General features: G+C 42.2%; 1 protein-coding gene across 3 annotated transcripts in view; it reads right to left on the bottom strand.

Annotated features, from left to right (window-relative positions):
- Window positions 1–15,642, bottom strand: part of MMAA (metabolism of cobalamin associated A) — a 31,560-nt gene extending 15,918 nt beyond the window's left edge. Inside the window, exon 1 of one of the 3 annotated variants that reach the window (XM_054690247.1) lies at window positions 15,638–15,642. The gene's annotated coding sequence lies outside the window, so the exon portion shown is untranslated. Of the gene's footprint in view, window positions 1–824; window positions 848–12,831; window positions 12,901–15,637 lie in introns of those variants that run through there. The other 2 variants (XM_037496440.2, XM_037496439.2) reach the window with 2 other exon arrangements.
- Window positions 15,643–19,104: the final 3,462 nt, after the last annotated feature.

Consider the following 19,104-nt stretch of genomic DNA (forward strand, 5'->3'; position numbering starts at 1 on the left):
CGACCAGCACTTTCGATGCCCAATACAGGTTCTTCTTTGGACTTTTCCAAAGATCTCCAACCGTGATGACACGTCTTAAAGTTATGTAACTTTTTTTTAGCTTGTTTTGGCTCTAACACAGCCCTTAAAAGAACCAGAATGGCTCCTGTCTTCCATTATCATCATCATCATCCTGAAAGCAAGCATGAAACGCTGACTGTACAAAAGAACAAAATGAAAGAATCTGCATAGGTCTCAAGAAATTCTGGTTTTCCATCACCCTGGAGAGGCTCCGCAGGCTGCTGTGCGTCTGACAAAGTGTCTGTATTGGGGCACGACTCTAAGAAAGGTGATAATTTTACACCATTGTGGCCTAGGTGGTGTGTCAATGTCTAAGGGGAAATACAAAGTATCTGCATCGACAGCGAGTCCGGGGGACCAGACCCGCGACACCCCATGTGACCCCACTTTCCAGTCGTGCATTTTCTCCCCCAAAGTCGCGTCTTCACTTCCCTCTGCTCGCAGCTCCGCAGGACGAACGGCTAAGCCTCCGCGGGGCTCGTGAGCAAGGGGCAGCGCCTTGGGGGACCCCGCGGAGAGCACCCCAATTCTGAAACACAGCTCCCAGGGTCTCTTTTTTAAAGGAAAAACCCAGAAGCAGCCTCTCCGCGAGCCTGCTTGGCGGGCGCCCGCCCCCACGTCCCCCGCGCCCCCACGCCCCAGCTTCTCTTCCTCCCCCGCCCCAACTCCTGCAGGGGGCGCCCCGACGCCAGCGCGAGCCCCGGCGGCCGCGGCAGGAACCCGGCCGGGCGCCGACCTCCGCGCGCCGCCCCGCCCGTACTCACCCGCCCGAGGCCGCGGAAGTGCGGCCTCGCCCCGCCCCTTCCGCCGGCCGCGCGCGCCCCCGCCCCCGCGCCGCGCAGGCGCAGTGCCCGCCGCAGTGCCCGCCGCCGGCGCGCCGGGTGGGAGGAGCGACGGGGCTGCTCGGCGCGCGGGGCGTGGCCGGGGCCCGGCGGACGTGGCCGCGGGAGCGGCGTGTGTCGGGAAGCGCGTGCGCGCGGGCGGGGCGGATGGCGTCAGGGGGCGCGCGCCGGAAGCGGGTGACGACCTCCGGGGTCGCTTATGCTCCCCTCCGGGTCCAGGTTCGCTCTGTGACCCCCGGAACTCGGGGCTGCGCTCCTCTTCCTCCATCCTGGGCCGCGCGCACCCCCTCCTTCCGCTCCCGGAGGATCAGAAGGTGGGGTGAGGGCGAGTCCTGGACGGCGGACACGCTGGCGCAGGGGAGACACGCAAGCTCCGCGGAGACCCCAGCCTGCTGGGCGAATGTCAGCGTCCAGCCCAGAGAGCTCGGGGTGTCAGGAATGACAAGTTACTGCTTGTAACTCCCCTGGTTACTGCTCCCCTGGTTACTGCTTCGCGCCCCCAAAGCGGGGCGCGCTCCCCGCCCCCTGGGCACCACCCGAGGGCACCGTGGCCCGCGCCTGAAGTGTTGCTTCAAAGCCACATGCTTGACTGGTCCAACCACTATGGAGAGCTGTGTGGAGATTTCTGGACCTACTAAACATAGAGCTTCCATAGGATCCAGCAATTCCACTCCTAGGTATTTACCCAAAGGACACAGAAACATCAATTCCAAAGAACACCTGCACCCCTATGTTTATAGCAGCACTATTTACAATAGCTAAGCTTTGGAAACAAGCCAAATGCCCGAAAATAGATGACTGGGTCAAGAAGATGTGGTACATATACACCATGGAATATTACTCAGCATTCAAAAAAGATAAACACATGCAATTTGCAGCAACATGGATGGCGCTAGAAGGGAAAATCATGCTTAGTGAAATAAGCCAGAAAGAAAAAGAAAAATACCGGATGGTCTCACTCATAGCAGGAATCTAGAAAACTTAAATAAGGGACCAGGAAAAAGAATAACTATAAGAAAATATCAAAATCAACAAACAACTATGAGCCAGAGACACTCTATGGGGGTGGGGGGCGGGGAAAGGAGGGCTTGTCAAAATAAGAGGGTTGTAATTGTATGGGGAATATAAAAATAAAATTTAAATAAAATAAAAAAAATCCACATGCTTGGCATTTGCTACCTCACTGCGGTGCGAGAGGGCAGCTAATTTTTTTTTTTTTTTTTTGTAATGATTAGGTTATGTCATAGGTAGTGAACCTGAGTTCTGGAATTTTTAGGGAAAACCAGTCCCCCGATGTTTGTATAAGAATCATCCAGAGGAGCGTCAATGGGCAGTAATAACAAGTATCAAGCTATGATGCATGGAAAGGGTCGTCCCTGGGGCTGTTGTAATTAATTTCTGAAGCCAAGTGCCCACGCGCGGACTGTGTAATTGGCAAGCATTTGGGAGGGGGTTGCGTTCCGCTATGGGCTGATTTGCTATGGGTTGATTCTTACTGAACAATGAAAAGAAATTGTTGGTTTTCTTTAGCATTTTTGCTATTATTTGGACGAAAAGAACACCACTTTGGCACAGTGTAATTGCATACATGCCCAAGAATACTCAACTACACGACATTAGTGTTTTGCAAAATGTTACTAGATGCTTCTCGGGAAAAATTAGCAGCACCAGTACTGGGGAAACATAAACCTGTTGCTGTGAGCATCATGGAAGTACACCTAGGTAGCATTTTTTGCCAGAGAGGTTAGTCTGAATCTGAATACTCAGATAAATTCAGTGATTTATTTGGACTTTTCAATGATGTCGATATCACAAGACACAAAGGACTCATCTGTGTTGAAGCCACGTGTGAACTGGATTGGACTGTGGTTTTTTTGAGAAGTTGTGCAGGCAACTCAGGGTATTTTGAGGACAAATTTGAGCAGGAAAACAAGAGTTTTACTCGACATAAATCTGTCAGGTATAATAAGATATTGTGGTACTTTTGTTCTTAGGAGACGTGTGTGCTTAAGAATGTACAGGGGAAGTCATATCTGCAAACTTCTTTCAGATAGTCCAGGCCAAAAATGTGTGTGTGTATGCATGTAGAGAGAAAATACGGCACTGTATTAATTGTGATTCTATGTGACTAATGTTGGAGTGTTCAGCTTTTCCATAGCTTTGAAATTTCCCCCAAATAAAAAGTTTGGGGAAATTGTAGTTAGAGTGATTTTTTTTAACAAAATGTATTGGTTATCTCCATTTATAAGAAACTATAAAATCTATATAACAGTTTACTAAAACTATATCGCCTTAAGAAAAACCCTGTACCTTGTCTAAGAACTGGAATTAGGAAGTCACTTGAGAAAAACCTCATTGTAAAAGGCTTCACGATAAATCTGACCTGAGGCTTGGCTAATGTTACTGTACATCATTTCATCGTCCCTGTCTATGTTAATGTATGTTGCATTAGAATTTAACATAAATTCTTATACTCTGTCAGTAGCTTTTTTTTTTAATGTTCATTTATCCAAATATTCACTGGATGATACTATGTGCCAGGCATTGTACCTGGATCTGGGAATGGAGCTGTCACACAAAGCCCCTGCCCACACAGCTTACATTACAGAAGCAAGAAAGGACACAGAGCAAACAGCACATACATGTAAAATGATGTTCAGTGCTAGGTAGAATGATAAACTAGGGTGTGTGGTTAGGAAGTATAGGGTAAGGGTGGGCAGAAAGGGTGTTGTTGAGAAGGTGATATTTGAGCAGAGACCTGAAGAAAGTGAGGGGGTGAGCTGTGGCTATTTAAGGAAAGCATCTACTACAGAGAGGGCAGGCAGGCTTGGCTCAGTGTGTTTAAAGACCAGCAAAGAGCTCAGGGTGAATTGATAGAAAACAAGAGAGGGAGTTGTGGGAGAAGGTCAGAGAGGCCATCCAGGGCCAGAGTACGGACAAAGGTTCCAGAGGTGTGTTAGCTTCCTTTCTTAAGTGAGATAACACCTGGGAAACACCTGCTGTCATGCTAGCTAGTAACTGCTGTTATTGTTTTCAAAATTATTTTTTAAAGATTTATTTATACATACATGAGCTGGGGTACAGGCCAGAGATGCGGGGATGAGAGGATTCACCAGAGACAGAGCGGGGAACAGAACAGGAAGACTGACTGAAATACACTGCTGACGGGAGCAGTGGGCGAGTCAGGAGAGGTCTGCCTCGCCATGTGGGTTCTCCCTGACTGGCCGGGTATCAAACTTGTGCTGCAGAGGCTGTGGATCTCTTCATAGTGTGGTGCTTAACCCCTTGTGCCAACAAGGAGGCCCTGTTCTCAAAATTAATACAAACTTAGTGGTTGAAAAAACACAGTTTTCCCCTCCTGTAGGTCTGAAGTCCAATGCAGGTGTCACGTGGGTGAAATCAAGTTGACTGCGTTCCTTTCTGGATGTCTGAGGGAGAATCTATTTCTTTGCCTTCTGCTTCTATAGTCCACTTACATTCCGTGGCTTGTAGCAGCCACCTTCCATCTCCAAAGCCAGTAATAGGGGTTTCAGATTCTCAACTTTTAAGATTTTGCCTGATTATATTGGGCCAACCCAGATTAATCCAGGATAATCACCATATCTAAGGTTTTTAGCCTTAGTCTCACACAGCTGCAAAGCCCCTTTTACCTCTTAACGTAACAGTCACAGATTCTGGTGATAGAGGTGTGGACATCTTGGGGAGGAGCAGCTCTGCCTTCCATCAAAATCCATTCACTGCTGTCAGTGAAGCCTCCTGACAGCATCTCATCTAAGTCTCATCATCTAAATCTAAGAGGTGAGGAGCATAATCTCCCTGGGGCAAAATCCCTTTCGATGCAGACTATGAAACTAGGATACAGTTTCTCTGCTCCCCAAAACCAGTGGTAGAAGAGGCAGGAAATAGCAGTCAAAGCCATTCTCATGCAAATGGGAGAAAATGGAAGGAAAAAAGGAGTCACCTGGCCCAATTTTTAACATCCAAGCAGGTGATCTCCATGACTTCTGAAGGTCTGGAAATAGCATCTGTGACTCTTGGTTCTGTCTTGGCTCACACACCTTTCCCTGGACACTGGGAATTAAGGAATCAATATCTTTGAGGGGGTAAAATTTTGCCCCTCACCCTCATTAGATTTAGTGTTATTTCTTACTAATTTTAAGTTTCTCCATTAGCCCCAGTGAAATATATGATCTAGTACCTAAGGTGCTCACCATTTAAAAAAATTTTATTTTACATCATTTTATGGCAAGAGCAAATATGCCACCTAGTTTATCTTCTGTAAAAAGGACTATCACTCCCATTTTAGATACCCATCAGATTTTCTTTATATAGTTAATTTATTCTAAAATTATTGATTTCTTTCAGATCCAAATTATGTTTCATTTTATGGGACAGGCAGAGTTTCACAACTTCTAAAGTCATCTCTCTTGCCCTTTAAGGTCACTGGAAATCCATTTCTGCCCCCCAGCAGGTGGCAGCATATGGTATAGGAAAGTCACTGTCCTTTTCTTGTCCCAGCATATATACTATATGTTGCAGACTTGCAGCTCTTCGTTAGAAGAGCAGAAAGAATATTGCTGCCAGATTGTAGACATTTATATCAATTTGTTAACTATTGGGGGGAACAAATTTATGTGACTAAATTTTATTCTAGATTTATCTTAATATTGTTCTTCATTGCTTATCCCTCAAAGAACCAAAAAGCCATTTGTAAGAAATTTTACTGGAATAACACTCAATAATGCTCATGTGTATCTCACAGATAAGCAATACTCTTCATAGTCATTAACTGGCTAATATCCATCAACATAGCATTTCAAAATTAACAGGATACAGATTATTCTTACGGAAAATTTTATACTTTTCCTTCCTTTGTTACAGAAAGAGTTAATCAATGATTTAAGCCAGGGACAAGAAGCTGATCCACAGGGAAAATGTAGGCATAGCCAGGGTGCACCTGTATACCCTATAAAACTTCACATAAGTTAATCAGAAAGTGACAAATGATCAGGAATGAAAGGTCACTAAAGATTCTGCACACATTAAAACACTGGTTCCAACCAAAGGTGTTTTTTCCCAAGGAACACCTGGCACTGTCTAGAGATACTTTAGGTTGTCACAAGTGGGGAAGCTGCTATCAGCATCTAGTGGGTAGGGGCTGGGATACTGCTAAATAGGCTGCAAGGCACAGGACTCTCCTACACAGTGTAAATATCAATAGTATGGAGGAAAATATCTAATTGAAATCATAAGAGGAGAATATCACAAATTTTGTTCAATAAAATTTGATTACTTAGAAGGAATGAACAAATTCCTTAGAAAACAAAATTTATCAAAACTGACAGAAGAAGAAATAGAAAATCTGAGCAGGTGAACATCAATTGCAAAAATTGAATTCCTAATTAAATACCACTTTACACAGAAAACTCAAGACCCAGATTGACCAAGATGACTGGTTTATTCTACTAATATTTAAAAAACATGTAATGTCAACCTTATATTAACTCTAAGAAAATAGGGGAAGGGATAATACTCTCCAATTAATTTTAGGACAGCATAACCCACGTAGGAATTTCCTCACAATGACTGAAGTAAAAAGTCACAGACGAGTATCTCTCAAGAATACAGATGTGAAAATTCTTTTTAAATGCTAGCAAATTAGTAGAGAAAAAGGATACAATGGCCAGCTGCATTTTTTTCCTGGAATACAAATTTTACCCATTTTTTTAATCAATCAAATAATGCATCTTACTGCATTCATTTAAAATTATTATCAAGACCATCTCAATATATTCAGAAAAAGATTGGAGAAGATTCATTGCCAATTCTTGATGAAAACAGCCCTAACAAAGAAAAGGACTCCCTTCAATTTATAAAGGAAATTGTAGGGTAAGGCAAAAAGTATCGGGCTTTTCTGCCCTCCCGCCATTAGGATGGATGATGGAACCCTGTGGTCCCGAATGCATGCCTGACGGCGGGCACCTGGAGTAGGGTGAGGGCATAAGTAGATGGGATTCACCTGGGCTGAGACTGGGCTTTTAAGGGCGGTGTCACAGGGACGCCAGCAGAAGAGAAGCAGAACCACGAGAGAGAAGGCTAGAGAACCCAGAAAGAGTAAAGACTTGCTGGGGGCTGGGAGGCCTGCCAGCCTCCTGGCCCCCCAGTACCCCTGCCTTCTGTGTACCTGGTAAATCCTCATAAAAGCCTGCAAAAGCCACTGAGGGCTCTAGGGCTCTCTTCCTTCACCTATCTGCTGGAGTCATAGAAAACCTGCTCTGTGCCCATTCCTGCCCTTACAGACATTATGAAAGGCAAATAGTTACGATTATGCCAAGGGTTGAAATATTTTACCCTAGGGAGGGAACAAGGTGATATGTCTGCCCTAAACCCTTCTTTTCAACTCATGTCAGAGGTCTATCAATAGATAGTGCAGCAGGCAAAATTGATTAATGTAATAAAAGATGTAAAGTTTAAAAAGGAAGAATAAAGCTGTTTATTCATAGTAGTCTATTTAAGTAGTCTTTTTAAAAAAATTGTCTATATATATATCTAGATTAATAATTGTCTTTAGATGAATAAAAGATCAGTATCTAATAATCAGTATTTCCTTATATTAGAAAATAGCAATTAGAAATGGAATTGTAAAATATGCCACTTATAGTATTACAAATACTCATGAATTTTATTGTGAGGCAAGCAAGAACTGTATGCTGGAACTCCATGAAAATGAAAGAACTGAAATGGAAAAAGAAATTTAAATAAATGGAGAAGAGACATATCGTATTCACCCAAAACCTCTAAGACAGACCACATTCTGGGCTATAATAAAACAAGTTTCCATTAATTAGTAAGATTTAAATCATATAAAATATATTCTTTGGCCACAATGAAATTAAAATAGAAGTCAACAGATTTCTGGAAAACTCCCAAATCCCCATCATTCTAGACAGATTTTCTAGACTCTTGGCTGCAGAACTTCAGGTGGACCTGAACTTGGACCTCTTCTCTGCACAGCCTGTTCATTACATGGGAATTGATTGTGAATATATTAATTTTAACCAACACTCTAAGGAACTCTGCCACCCTGGCACTACCCTGACATGGGGTATGGTGGGAGCAACAGCAGACGGCTCTACACACTTGAATATTGCACTGACACAGACTCGCAGCATGTTTAAAATGCATGAATCGTTCCTGTGTCTTGCCTGTCTTCCCTCTCAGTCTGAAAATACTGATGAAAAATCTGGGAACAAGATTGTGGGTGTAGTTGACAAAACAGAAAATCTGTTCCTGGACAGCTTTTGATGAATCTAGTAAGTAGAAAGATAATGAACATAGATGCCATTTGCATAATGGCATAACAAAAATTCATTGAACTGTCTGGGGAAACCACAGTTTTGAGACTGAACATAAGATTCTAGTTCTGGCAAGATTATTCCCTCTATTTAACATTGATGCTTGGCTTAAAGGCAGAGGAGCACCAATACCCCACCCGCCATCCAGCTTTGTCCTAAATGTATCTTTCAAGGATTTATAATAAAAGTACGCATTTCTCTTTAATAGAAAAGGATTTAGGTCATAAATCACTTTCATTATAAAAAAGATTTGAGTCTTGGAACGGATTTTAAGTTACTTCCCCTTACCATTTTGTTTCATTTGTCAATTATGGCTTACTAAAAATATTTTTTCAATATCTGCTTTTGTAGATTTTAGCTTCATGCTACTTCTTCTAATCATGCTGGAAATAGTTAACACTAGTTTTGTGTAATTTTCTAAATGTCAGAAGAAGTCTTTTTTCCCTTTCCACTCAGGGTTTGAATGTGAAGGGCAAGCCAAACCGATGTCTTGTTAACAGCTACCCATAGCTGATATTATTGAGCTAACTGATGGCCGTGCATAGCCTGGTATTAATTGTTTTATCAATTGAGAGACAATGTGTGGGAGAGCCAGGGTCTGAGCTCATGTCATTGACTCCGGTGTTGACATACGTAATCACTGGTGTCTGCTAGCTCCCATTTGCTGTGCATATAAGGAAGTGACAGAATTGTTTCAGATCCCCCAACTTATAACCTCCAATTTCAGTGCTATCTGTGTGCATAATGGCACCCGGCCTTACAATGTGGCGAATTTTTCAGCGTGATACACGATTTCACCACATGATGGTGCTAATGAGGTGAGAAGCTCCATGCTGCTAGTGTATTTGACATTAGACAGAACTAAATATAAACGTCAACAGAATGTAATTAAAGGTGTTAAAAAATAAGGTTTTTTAAGAAGAAGCTATAAAGAATTAGTCTAGAGTGTCTTTTTAAAACATAAGGAATGAAAAGACCACAACTATAAAAAGGGTAAGAGTAATTGACTCATAAAAGTTAAAAATAAAAAGATAAAAGATGAGCCATTGTATTCATAAAGAAGTATGTGGGACAGATGTCAGAGACTTCCCACAGGAAGGAAAAGACCAAAGGAAATGAATTAAATGAGAACAGGTGACTTATCCCAGAAAAAGAAAAGAAAGGAAAAGGCCAGCTGTATAATGATACAGTCCCAGGGTCAAATGGAGAAGTGTGCCAGTAAGATTCCATAGTAAGGGCAAATGGTTTAGCAAAACCCAGAGACTAAAAAGGGCCTTTTAATAGACATCACTATTTCCTTTCTAACCAGAATAAGCATTACTATTTTTCCCTGCAATGTGAAAGATATAACTCACTGCTTAAGGAACAGGCATTGTTCTTCAGAAATTTATTGAAACAAATCTTTAGACATTTTGTAAATTACAGTGGTTTCAGTGATTCCCAAAATGTAATCCCGGGCCCATGAGCATCACATGAGGTCAGAAATGCAAATTCCTTGACCTCTCCCCAGACTTACTGAATCAAACAATTGGGCACAGGGCCCTCCAGGTGCTTCCAATTCACCAGAGTGTTTAAGCTACTATATAGCTAAACAAAAACAGGAATATATTGTTAATATAATAAATGAGCAATTTCCTATCTCTGAAAGAAAAAGAGAAATTCATCAAAATATTATGAATAATAGACATTGAAAATTATTTTCTATGTTAAAGGAAAGTTTAGTAAATAATGAAATGCTATCAAGACATTGAAATGTGACAGATAGTGCTGATAATGGAAAATACCATGTGATAATAGTAAAGGCACAATATAAAATTAAGCTCAATTACATTCAAAAAATTCTAGAAAAAAATGGAACAACTAAAATTAGGTAGCAGTAGTTGCCTTGGAGTGATGGGACTATATCCACATAGTGGAAATACTAAGAATACTAAGGCAATGTGGACATGCACGTGTGCAAGAGGACCCAGGTTGACAATAATTTTTTAATTTCTAAAAATTTAAAATTTTAATTTTTAAATTTAAAGACCTATTTCCAATAATATGGCAGGCTACATTTTTCAGACCAACCCTCCCAGCTGGAGAAAAAAAAAGTACAACTTTCAATAGTGGGTAGGACATAAAAACAAGTTTTAAGAAGCAACAAAGATGTGATGAGAGAATAAGGGATTTCTAGGCCAAAATATAGAGATGTTGGCAGAACACTTAAGCTTCTTTGGCTGTAAGAGTGGCCTTGCAGGGCCACTAGACAGCAAGTAGAGGCAGGGGATGAATTGCTGAGACCCTCCCCCAGGAGCTCAAGTTCACAGTCATTCCCTCAGAAGGTGAAGCTGGCATGAAGCTTTCCCACCAAAGTTCCAAAAACCCTTACACAACTTGAATGTGTTTCTGAACCAATAGTGTTTCTGTACACCAGTCAGAGGCAAAGGTATCTTCACTTTAGGCCTCTAGGAATCCTCAAAAATAATTTTCCAAGGGAAAACAAAAAGTAGATCATAATCTAAAGCAACGAAATGCCACAGGAACCAAGACAAGAACCAGCAGAAATAACAAAATGCAGAAACAAACCTACATTTAATGTAGCTAGTGGAATTTTCCAGCAACAGATAAAATTACTATGCTTATTATCTTTTAAAAATTTAAAAACAGGGCCTCCCCAGTGGCGCAGAGGTTGAGCGCTGGGTTGCGAAGCTGCCCGCAGCCTCTGCAGCGCCGGTTCGATCCCCGGCTGCTCCCCGGCCACTGGAGGAGGGTCCCACATGGCGCGCAGACCTCTCCTGCCGCCCGCTGCTCCCCTCAGCAGTGTACTTCGGTCCTTCTGCCTGCTCTGCTCCCTGCTCTGGCTCTGGTGAATTCTCTCACCCTCCCGCGCTCCTGACTGTACCCAGTGCATGTATAAACAAACAAATAAATAAATAAATAAAACATGCCTCTATAAAAAATTAAAATAAATAAAATAAAATTAAATTAAAAAATTAAAAAAAATTAAAAATTTAAAAATTTAAAAAAAAAAATTAAAAACAACATCTCAAACTTAAAATATCTTCACAGAATAGGAAACCCTAAAAAAAGAACTAGCCGATTTCTAAGAGATCTGCAAAGACCTCAGAAATGAGAAATATAACAATTAAAAGCTAAAACTCAATGGATAGATTCAACAACATACAAGAATCACTTGAAAAGAAAAGTAGTGAATTTGGAGATAGGCTAGAAATTATTTTGAATGCAGAGATGCAACGAGGTAAGCATGATCACAAATTGGTATAACATGGAGCTTGGAACAACAGAGTTCCAGTTGAAGAGGCCAGAAAGGGGTATGGGACAGATTGAGAATTTTCAGAACTAATGAAAGACACCCAGAATAAATCTATAGCCAGAAACAATGCAACTGCAGAAAAAGAAACCAGAGTAAAAGAAGACATTCTGTTCAAAAGATCCCCAGTTGTACTGATCTCAAACTACCTGGAGAGAGTGAAATATATTTGAAATGCTGAAAGAAAATAGCTACTAATCTCAAATCCTAGATCCAGTAAAGTTGCTAAAGAATTAGGTAATAAGCATATTTTGGCCTCAGATAACAAATATTCAAGTGGTTAAGATAAATAGTCCTAGGCCACTTTACAACAAATTCAAACGTGCTTATTTTGCATCTTTTTGCTTTCACAAGAGACTCACTGAACTGCAGGCTGTTTTGTTTTGATCTCATGTGCTGTTGCAGCTTATTAGGGTAAATGAGAAGTGTCTGTTTGTTTAATTAGAAGCGCTCCATGCACTGTTAGCCTGCCTTCCTACTGATAGTGCCGGCAACCATACTTCTAAAAGCATCAGAAGTTACAGGTTCAATTGCTCCTGCATTTTCTAGTCAATTTTGAGAGTTCTTAGGAGTAGCAGCCAATTTTTGAAAAATGGCTTTTATAAGCCTTGAAATAACCATTTGCTACCTCACAACTTAAATCACTGTTTCCTGCCTAAGAATAGCTGATGGGCGCCTCCAAAACAGCTCCTGACCATTGATTGATGCGAACTGCTGATTGGAAAGAGGACTTGCCCTAAAGTGGGCGATCTCAGGGAAGTCCTCCTGTCTCTGGACACGGCTGCTGGGTGTGCTTTTTTTTTTAAAAAATATATTTATGCATACAAGAACTGGGGTGAAAGCTAGGCGTGCGGGAGGTGAGAGGATTCACCAGAGAGAGGGAGCAGAACAGGCAGATCTACTGAAATACACTGCTGAGGGGAGCAGCGAGTGAAACAGGAGAGGTCTGCTGGCCATGTGTAGCTGCCTGGCCAGCAGGGGATGGAACTAGTGCTGCACTGGCTGGGGATAGCTTGATAGCCCTGTGTTTAACCCCTGCACCACCAGGGAGGCCCTGCTGGGTGTGCTTCCTGCACTTGGCTGCTATTTTATAACCTCCCAGGCCAGGTAGGTTGACAGTGGGGTCCGGCAGCTTAAAAGAGAACCTTGGAGCCCTTGGCATCATCCCCGTAGGTTTTTTAATAGCATTCAGGGGAAACAAGCCAGCAGGGAGACAGCAACTCAGGGCGCCCCCCCCCCCCCCCCCCGCGAATCTCTATACCTCTTTTCTCTCTGGGCTTTCTCCAGCCTTCTCTGGGGGCCTCTTCCTCTTGCAGCACTGCCTGCTCGCTTGTAGCCCTTCCTCCAACTCCGTGTCTGAGTGACGCCACCCTTATATCCCTGACTCTAGGCTCAGGTGTGCACACTCGCACATGCGCGCACACCCATGCTCAGGTGTCCATAGTCAGGCACACGTGCCCCACACCCACACGCCTTTTACGTTAACAAGATCAAGTCCTCAGGTGATACCCACAGAGGCCACTGGCAAAATCCCGACCAGCTTCACTCACCCTGCAACTGTCCTCACCGTCCAGATCTCGCCCAGCAGGCCCACTGATTGATCTGTCGTCTCTCAGGAAAGATGCTTGTTCAGCACACTGGAGACCAACATGTGTGACCAGAATGCCAATTTATTTACTGGTTATAAAAACATAATGTAGAGTTGTCAATAATTCTCTGTACAGGCAAATTTCCAGTTCAACTCAAATTCCAATCAGAAGAGGAGTAAGATGATATTTTCATGGCTAGTGTCATCAACTTAACATGCCTGATAAACCAGCTCCCTTTTAGTTTTATTGTCAACATTGCTTATCACAGTTCAGATTGATATCTTTTTTTTGCATTTTTTTTTTTTGGCATGGCATTCAGATTATAGCAAGAGTGGTTGGACAAGGGCGTGCTGCTTTATCCCCATGGGGATGATGTGTTATTGATGAAATAATGATTAACCCACTTTTTAAATTGTTTACTCCAGTATTGAGTTATATTTTCCTCTTTTCATATTCTGAGGAGCAACTCGACCTTGAGTAAAAGCTTCATGAGAACACAATCCTTGTGTGTTTCCTTTACACCCAAACCCCAGAACAGCATCTGTCACCCAGCAAGCACCACCACCACCACTTGAATGAAAGAGCCAATGAACATTGTCTCTAGTCATTCCTGCGCTACACAAATTTTGTTAGAAAAAAGAACGTATCCTAAGTATCCTTTTACTGCTCGCCATTTTACGGTTCTAAAAGTAAACAGCTCACATGCACTTACCTTTGACCCACTGATTTAAATTACACCTCCTGACCCCCCCCACCCCCCTGCCCCGTCATGTTATTGTTCTCTTTCATCTTTCTTTTCCTTCAGCACTTACTGCTCTTGGTAGTTTGCGATTTATTTGTGTTTATTGTGTCATTGAAGGTCTGACTCATAAGCTCAAGGAGGCAGGGACTGTGTCTATTTTACATAGAACCTATATTCATAGCCTCAGTTTCTGTTGCAGGCTTTGTGATAGTTAATATTTAATAAAAATCACCTTGAATTTTATGAGCTAGATCTCTCTCTTTTAGCTTTTCTTTCTTTTTTTTTTTTTGTGTGTAGAAGAACTAGGGTGTAGGCCAGAGGTGTGGGGGGTGAGAAGATTCACCAGAAACAGAGTGGGGAGTAGAACAGGCATAGCTACTGAAATACAGTACTGAGGGGAGCAGCAGGCAAGACAGGAGAGGTCTGCTGAGCCATGTGGGAGAGACTTAACCCCTAGGCCACCAAGGAGGCCCTAGATCTCTCTTGAAGCCATAGGAGAAAAATTATGGCTTGGGGACTTTGGATGTCAGGCTAGTTGGGTGAAGAGCTTGTCTGGAGGACAATACCTCAAAATCACCCCGCTTGGGGAAGCACTGTTCACAGCACCCCTTGGGACCTTCATGTTCTCCACACTAGGTATAGAAGGAAAGCGCAGCAAGCAGTTTAGTTCCTGCTCACTCTGTAAATTTGAAAGTTAAGTTTAATTTGTTCTCACAGAAATCTAGCTGCATCGGTAATAATCACTGTGCTGCTAAAAGTCTGATCCTTTGATATTCAGTTAATGGTGTCCTGTGCCTTGATTGTTGAATTCTACATATTTACATACTGCTGGTATCTGTTAACTTTGCCTTTTATATTGCGTGTTATGCTAGTCAAGTCACAAAAACAAATCAATTGATAAAAGGTAGCAAAGTGTAAACGTGGTGGTAAAAAATATGATGTAAATATATCAGAACCACAGGATCTAAGGCAAACTTGGACTGTGAAGCTGTATATGCTAGAACCAGCGAGTCTTGATGAATATGTGAAAATTGGATTTTATCAGACCAGCAATCAATTCACCTCTAGTTTCTATTGCATTGTCTGTTGCAAAACTTCGTTAAAGAATGGCAAGAAGCCACTGAAGCTTTTGCATTGCTTTCAAAGTACCGTGACCTTTTTGATAAACCAATTGAGTTTTTCCTGAAGAAGCACAAAATAATGCTTTCTAATATGAAATGGATAGGCTTTGTCATTTAAAGGTGGAGACAAGACCAAAATGAAGAAACAGTCAAAGTTGTACAACAAAACAACAACCATCAAGCACAGAAGTCACACAAGCGCAGACGAGTTTGCAAAGCCAGCTCTCAGTGACCAAGTCAGGAGGAGCCGACTCAGCTGCCGGGAATTTCATCATCACAGTGTCTGGGTCCATCATATCCTGTCCCTGGCACAGGGCACACAAGGCATGTCTCTCCCCAGGGCAGGCTTGCAGGTTTCTGACTTAGATTTAGCAAGACCCACCCGTGCACAGACTGTCGACAAGCACTTGGCAGAGGTGGGCAGAAATGCAACGAGGGAGCACTCAGCAACCTGGTGGTTAGTTTCTCACTCCACCCGCACGCTAGGAGAGACTCTGCACCAGGTGAGCAGTTATGTGGGGATGCACACTGCAGTCTGGGAAGACACCCCAGCATACCTGGGCTGGGCTCAGCAAGGAATAAACAGATAACTGGGATAAATTTTATCCAACTTACGTGGATGAAACGTGGTCCCTCTATCATTGTTTTAATCCCAGCACATATCTATTGAGTGTAGTTAATACGTTCAGACTGTGGTCGCAGAAAAGTTTATCTTTCAAGCATGCTTTTGTGAAGAAGTTGGCAGTAAGTACGAGCCTTCTTTTCCACACAGAAGTAAACTGTTTACAGAGATGAAAAGTGTTTAAACAAACTTTTTAAATCAGGGATGAGATAAAAGCATCTCTTTGTGATTTTAGGCATGCCGATTTTTAAAAACGGCCATTTTTCCCCAAGTAGTCTGTTTCAGTAAGATATCCTATTTTTAGTAGACTTAGTCTGTCGGGTCACAGTGTAAATGTCACCATTTTACATGTTGTAGTGATCAGGATTTCTTAAGATCAAGCAATGTATAAATATTTGAATCAACAAGTTTGGTTTTAACACTTGATTTTTTCATTCGTTGAAGAAATCCAAGACATGATGGGACATACGTATATGTCATGTCCCCCAAAATAAGATAAATGGAGTAGATCAGTCCAAATGCTGTCACCAAAGTCAGAGAGGCACTTTCCAGATAATGAAATCAAAGTGGAATAGGACTCAATTTACCATCATCTCTGAGGCTGAAACAGAACATTCCAGCTATGTGTCATGTATTTTTTATTCTCTTACCTGACTCATTGCAGAGAGGGAAATCAGACCATACTTTCTGGGTCTATGTTTGAGCCATACATTTAGAATTATCAGACAGAGCCCTGAATCCTGATGACCAGTAATTATGACTGACGTTCTATTTTAGTAGAAACACAGAAAGGCTAGGAAGTCACCTCCGTCTTGGGCCCTCAAGCTCTCCAACTTTTACAGAGTTAAAGGAAACTTGGTACAAGATTATAACTTGTATCTTCCCTTTCATTGACACGAAATAATAATTATTATTAATTAAAACTATTTTGCATGCATGAACCTTGAAAACATTATGTTAAATGAAATAATCCAAACTCAGACTAATGCTGTATGGTTCCTACCTAATATAATAAAAATTGGAGAGACAGTAAAATGGAAGTACTGAGGGTGGGGGTGTTACTGGAGAGTTAGTGTTTAATGGGTACAGAATTTGTTTGGGGTGATCAAAAGGTTTTGGAAATGGATGGTGGTGATGGTTGTACAGCAATGTGAACGGACTTAGTGCCACTGAATTGTGCCCAGAAAAAATGGTTAAAATGCCAAATTTTTTATGTATGTAATTTGTGTAAAAAAATTATATTGGATTGCTATTTTTTTTAAATTGAATGCAAATGCATTTTAAGTATATCCCAAACGGTTAGTCTCATGTGTGCCAAACTCCCTAGTGAGTGGCCTGTGTGGGCTGGTGCTGCTCACTAGAGACCTTTGAAGAATCATTTCTACCGAATGGAGAAAGTGAGATATGTTTGGAAAAGGCCAAGAGGTGACCTTGAAGAATGAAAGCCAGGGGGTCAAAGGGGGAGGAGCCCCTTGTTCTCTGTGGGAGAATCCACTTTCCCCTTGTCTGTGGAGACAGACTCCACAGAGAAATGTCACCTTTACTTTCCTTCCCACGAGGAGAATCTGTCCAGTGTCAGGCAAGAGATGCACATGTCATTTCATTGGATAGTTCTGCATTTATTTTGCACTTAACTCATTAGGCATATTAAACTGAAGCCCATATTAAACTGGAATTCCTCCTGTAGGCAAGTAATCAAAATACTCGGGCCTTTGGGACTTCAGAAGAAGATGGCGGCTCTCAGCCTCCTTGAGGGAGAGTTTCCTACAGCAGCCATGGGTGTCAGTCAGTCCTCCAGGAAGCCAGGGCCTTGGGCCAGGCACCCTCTCCCACAGATCTCTCCACTGCAGAACTTGACAGAGTGCAGTTTTAATCCAGAGTACAGATCTTTAAACATGGCAGACATTGCAATGGGTCTTAAAAACGATCTTTTTTTCCATTTTTCACAGAGCGTTTTGTGGGGTGCGTGTTCTGGGGAGCATGCTTTGGGAAAGGTTGGCCCTGAGGCTTTGTCCACGTATTTTATTTTATTATTTATTTATTTATTTTCAAAGATTTATTTATTTATGCATACAAGAGCTGGGGTATAGACCAGAGATGCGGGGGGTGAGAGGATTCATCAGAGACAGAGTGGGGAGCAGAACAGGCAGACTGACTGAAATACACTGCTGAGGGGAGCGGCGGGTGAGACAGGAGAGGTCTGCTGCACCATGTGGGTTGCTCCCTGCCTGGCTGGGGATTGAACTCGTGCTGCAGAGGCTGCGGATTGCTTCATAGTGTGGTGCTTAACCACTTGCGCCACCAGGGAGGCCCTGTCCACGTATTTTAATTCTTTGCACCTCGGTAGCATTTTCTGTGCTCACGGCAGGTGTCACAGTTGCTGTATGGCGATTGTAACACTTGTTGTTACACAGCTTATTTACAATAACATTTATTGCTTTGTTCTTCCTAGGAAAGCAGCAATGCAGCCGTGTGGAAGGAAAATTGGAAAACAAAGATCAGCAGAAAGTATGAAATAAAACAGCCTAGATCTTACCATCTAGGGCAAATCAATATTAATGACTTCTACCTAACAACTCAGCTCATTTCATTTTATAAATTCAAACACATTTATTTACTACACAAAATTGGTTTTAACCTTGTTTTTTTTTAAAAAAATAATAACCTAATACAAATTCAATACTCATTTATAATGTTAATGTGTACTGATCCACAGTATAATTCTTAATGGCTAAAAAATTCCATATTTGTAAATATATATGTCTCCTATTAAAATGTGGGACTGAACTGCTGGCACAGACTTGGCAGGGTCAGAAAATACATGAATGTCTTCACTATTATTATCTCTTCTGTGTTACATTCCAGTGCAATTTAAAGAAAGGATTTGGTCAGCCTTGCTGATCTCTACCATGGATCTTGGTGCTTTGGACACAAACATGTGTGTCACTAAAAGAGTTGCCCCTATGTTAGTACTCGGATGAGTCCCAAACAATGACACCCCTTTCTAGAGATGCCCTTTGGTTCATGTGTCCTTATTCATGCTTTTTGACAGCCAACTCTTCAAATACTCTGGATTCTAAATGGTGGTGAGCAAGTGAAAGGCAAAGTTGCATACAGAAAACGGGGGAAGCACAAACCTTCTTCCAGAGAGGAATCTGGCTTGAGAAAGGAAATCTGCAGAGAACACCACTGCTTGCAAAGATGATGCTACCTAAGTGTTTCCATGTGCTGCCGGAAACCATATTTGTAATTATGTTCGCATTTCAAAGGCCCTGGAGATCAAAAGGGATGGCGGGCGTTTGGCGCTGCTGGCCCCCTCACTGTTTCGCAGTGAGGAAAGAATGTGTGGGTGAAGGGGAGCAAATTCGCCTTTAGCCTTTTTTCAGTGACCCCCCCCCATGAGACTTCTCCGCACCATGTTAGTTATTACCCTTATATTTTAGTGTTTCAGCATCACCCA

The sequence above is a fragment of the Talpa occidentalis genome, unplaced genomic scaffold (assembly GCF_014898055.3).
Source record: "Talpa occidentalis isolate TD23 unplaced genomic scaffold, MPIMG_talOcc4v2.1 talOcc4.8, whole genome shotgun sequence".
NCBI classification, from domain to species: Eukaryota; Metazoa; Chordata; class Mammalia; order Eulipotyphla; family Talpidae; genus Talpa; species Talpa occidentalis.